Source organism: Tupaia chinensis, unplaced genomic scaffold, assembly GCF_000334495.1.
Source record: "Tupaia chinensis unplaced genomic scaffold, TupChi_1.0 Scaffold144642_1, whole genome shotgun sequence".
Taxonomy (NCBI): Eukaryota; Metazoa; Chordata; class Mammalia; order Scandentia; family Tupaiidae; genus Tupaia; species Tupaia belangeri.
In genome coordinates this window covers 25,114-29,392 of record NW_006204503.1, presented here as the reverse complement: position 1 = coordinate 29,392, position 4,279 = coordinate 25,114, and the positions used below count along the sequence as shown (strand labels likewise).

The window sequence follows — 4,279 nt, the reverse complement described above, 5'->3', positions numbered from 1 at the left end:
CAAAAGCACTTATCATGGGCCAGCAGGTGGCATGGTGGTTAAGGTGCTGGACTCCCACATGGCCGATCACAGTTCGAGTCCCAGACCCAGCACCTTGAAACTCAAGCCAGGCATATGTGCATGCATGCCCATATGAGAGGAAAATACAGGAGAAGGGATTGCAGCATGACCATTTCCCTTGGGGGAGGGGGGGTGAATTCTCATTTTCCTTCTGTCTCTCCAGTGAGGGCATGTGCCTTATGACAAAATCTCTCTGAAGAAAAAAAAGATTCCTATCTAGGTCTCTCTTCCCATCCCTCTCTCTTTTCTTCATAAAGGGAATATATGTGTGTGTATATATATATATATAAACACACACACACACACACATATATATATATATATATAATTAAACTATGTGAGTTGTTATGCAACTTGTTTTTTTTCTCAACATTTCATGTCTGAGATTTGTCCACATTGATACATGTAGTTCTGACTCATCAATTTTCACTGTTGTATAGTATTACTTGCCTGAACATGCCACAATCTATTTATGAATAGTGTGTTGATACACATTCAGCTAATCTGCTACATTTTTTTTACTGTTATTAACATTGTTACTATGAACATTCTTGTGCACATCTTTTTTGTGCACAAGAATTTCTCCAGAACATATCCTAGCTAGAAGTGGAACTGTTGAGTGATAGCGTAAATCCATATTCACTGTTTCTATTTTTTATCAATATATTTTCCAAAATAGTTGAATGAACCAAATTACATTTTCATATGCAGATACTGCTTCACTATCCCACCAGCATTTAGCATTATAAGACTTGTTTGTATTGTTATAATCACCAGAGAGAGACCAAAAGAGAGACGGGCTCCAATGGGCATGGTCATACTGCAGTCCTTTCTCCATTTCTTCATCCTGTTGGATTTTAGGCACACATGCACACTCACCCACCATGTTTCTCAAACCTATGGGCCAGGATTCTAATCCAGGTTGGCTACGTGGGATCCAGTTACCTTAATCACTAAGTCATGGGCCCTAAGAGCATTGTAAGTCTTCAGTTTTTCTTAATATGATGGATGTGAAATTTCTCACTTCCTTGTTTACTTATGAAGTTTAATATTTATTTATTTTACTGGCCACTCTGTTTTATCTTCTGTGAGATAGAAGTTTATATCCTTCATCCATTTGGGGGGATTACTAGTCTTTTTCATACAGTTTTGTAAAAATTCTTTATATATCCAGAGAACTTATCCTTTATTGGTTCTATGTATTTCAGATAGCTTTTCCTAGTCTACGTTTTGTCTTTTCACCTTTTCTATGATGTATTGTTTGATAAACTGGAGTTTTAGCTTTTTAGATAAGCCCAACTGCAGTGTCACAAGTGGGAGGGTGCTGCTTTGGAATGGCTAAAGCTATATGGGAAGCCTGGGTTCAGTTTCCAGTCCAAAATAAACAGGCCGGATGTGGTGGCATGTTCTGTGTTCCTGCCTAACTAGGAGGCTGTGGCAGGGGGATTGTGACATGGTCAGAACATGTCAAAAATACTTTTCTTTCTCTCTACTTTCTGTATTCTCTCTCTGCCTCTCATGAAAAAAGTTAAACTTATCATCTTTTTCTTTATAATGTGTGTATTTTTTTTCACTGAAAACTTTTATTGGTCTTTTGGATAGAAATGGGTATTTATTTGCTGGGAAGGATGAGCCCATCATACTTCTGCTGGAACCAGCACATGGCCTCTTCTTTGCCGACTCTGTGCTTGGCCCCAGTGCAGCCCATCCTGCTCTTCTCATCTGTGATGCTGAAACCTGGGCTACCCGGCACCACATAGAAACCCAGGCCGTAGCTACCAATGCTTGGGGTATATTCGATCCCCAGATCGATGTGTTCCTGGATCCCAAAACCAAAGTTTCCAGTATCTCAGAAGTTATTGTTTCATAACTCATAATCCCATACCCTTAAACCTTTTTCCAGAATTTCTTCTGCCTTGGCCCCACAGACTGGGCAGTGGACAGCAATCTTCTCATATCTCCTAATGCCAAAGGATCTGACAGTGTATGTAACTTTGGAAAACTCAGGGCTCTGGCCTGTGAGCTGCTCCAGCACTTTGGCTGCTCAGGGCAGTCTGGCTTCACTCTCCCCCACACAGATGTTGAGGTACAGCTTATGGAAATAACTTCCTGTGTGGGGTTCTTCTTTTCACCCTGATCTTGTGCCATGATGGAGAACAGGAAGAGGGAGTATAATGTGTGTATTTAATGTCTTAATTTCTACAGCTTTATAATAAATCTTGACTTTTGATGGAACAAGTTTCCCCACCTTCTCTTACTTCAAAATTATATCCTTAGATTTTGAAAGTACACTTATTCCTGTGTTTTCTAATCACATGACTTTACTTTGAATATAAATTTCTTTCCATCTGAAGATTTCCACAAATAAGCTAAATATCTTTCCAGAATTCATATTGTAACACACTTTTCCCTGACTCTGCCCCTCTTTTACCCCATCTCCATTATCGCCTCTTTCCTGCCTTCTCTGATTTTTCAGAAAAGTGTAAAAAATTATGCCTATTTCTATATAAATTGCCAAGTGAATGGTAAGTAGATCTGTAGAGAGCCAAGAATCATAAACTCTTAAGGTCTTAATGCTGAAAGGAATCAGAGAGATCATCTATTTAAACCCCTTCGTAAATGATAAAAAGATATGAGAAATTTTAACTAAAATTTCTATAAGCAATAGAAAACTAACCCATGATCAAATACAAATACACTTTGGATTTAGGCCGTTCTTTTTACTAACTACATTATTCAACCTCTCTAAACTCTGGCTGCCTCATTCATTAAATTATCTCACAAGGTTTTTGTGAGCATTAAATGTGAAGTATGCCGCTTAATGCCTAAAATATAGTAGGCACTTAATGTTATCTGTCCCTCACACCCCTCCTAACCTTTGTCCAGATGGTAAGCACAATGCTATGGGAGTACAGGGCCTTTGAGAAAGCTTCCCAGACGAGGTAATGAATGCATAGCAATTAGGAGTGTGGAGGGGCTTGGGAACTTTTTAGGCTCAAGGAAGAAGATATGTTTGGGAACAGTTTACAGAGTTTAGGTCACTCTACATAGGCCATAGCTATGTCTGTTTGTTTGTTTTTGATGAGAGAGAGCATGTAGGGGAGGTGAAGGGGGAGAGAAAGAGAAACACATTTTTTACAGGGTCTCACCTTTACAATCCTCTACCCCAGCCTCCCAGTTAGCTAGGATTACAAGAATATGTACTACTTCCAGCCAGACCTCAGCTATCTTTTTTAATTTTATGTTTTTAGAAAGATATTTTTTGTTATAGGGCATGTGCGCTCGCCAGAGAGACAGAAAGACAGAAAACAAGAAGTTACCCCCCTGGGAGGGTGGGCACATTGCAATCCCTTCTCCATTCTCATCTTGGGATTTTGGGCATGCACACACATGTGCCTGGCATGAATTTTAAGCCACCAGGTCTGGTACTCAAACTGTGGTCAACTACGTGGGAGTCCAGCGACGCAACCATTGCACAATCTGCTAGTCCCCACAACTATTTTTTTTTTCTTTTTTTTTGAGAGGTTTTTGCTATAAGTCGTGTGCACTCGCCAGACAGACAGAGAGACAGAAAACGAGAAATCCCCCCCCCAGGGGGAATGGCCATGCCACACTCCCTTCTCCTCCATTCTCCTCTCAGGATCTTGGGCACGCACGCACATGCGCCCGGCATGAGTTTAAGCCACCGAGTCTGGGACTTGACCCGCTGTCGACTACGTGGGAGTCCAGCGACATAGCCATTACGCTAACTGTTGGTCCTCCCACAACTATTTTTTAATAATTACTAAAGAAGTCTTCTGAAGGCTTCCCCATACATTATGTACTGTAGCGATGAGTTGAAACAAGGGGCATCCCTCTTAATGAGTTTTGGACTTAAGTTTCTTGTTAAGCATGTCAGTTGAGTGTGGGTGTGTTAGAACAAAGGTGATATATTAGAGACCAGTGTATCTCAAAGTGTAGTTCATGGAGCCCTGGAGGAGATCCTTGAAGGAGGTTCAACAGTACAAATCTATTTTCTTTTTTTTTTTTTGAAAATGTGCAACAATTTAATGGGCGAGAACAAATATCTTTGTAGTAGCTTCAAAGAGAATTAAATTTATTTCCTCCTTGTCATCAAGCAAAATAGACATGACTTTTCAGACTTTAGAATACATTTGCGTGGCCGTGGCCAGCAGGTGGCATGGTAGTTAGGGTGCTGGACTCCCACATGGCTGACCAC

General features: G+C 40.5%; 1 pseudogene; it reads right to left on the bottom strand.

Moving 5' to 3' along the window:
* Positions 1–1,672: 1,672 nt before the first annotated feature.
* LOC102492004 (60S ribosomal protein L11 pseudogene) lies at positions 1,673–2,208 on the bottom strand (annotated as a pseudogene).
* Positions 2,209–4,279: the final 2,071 nt, after the last annotated feature.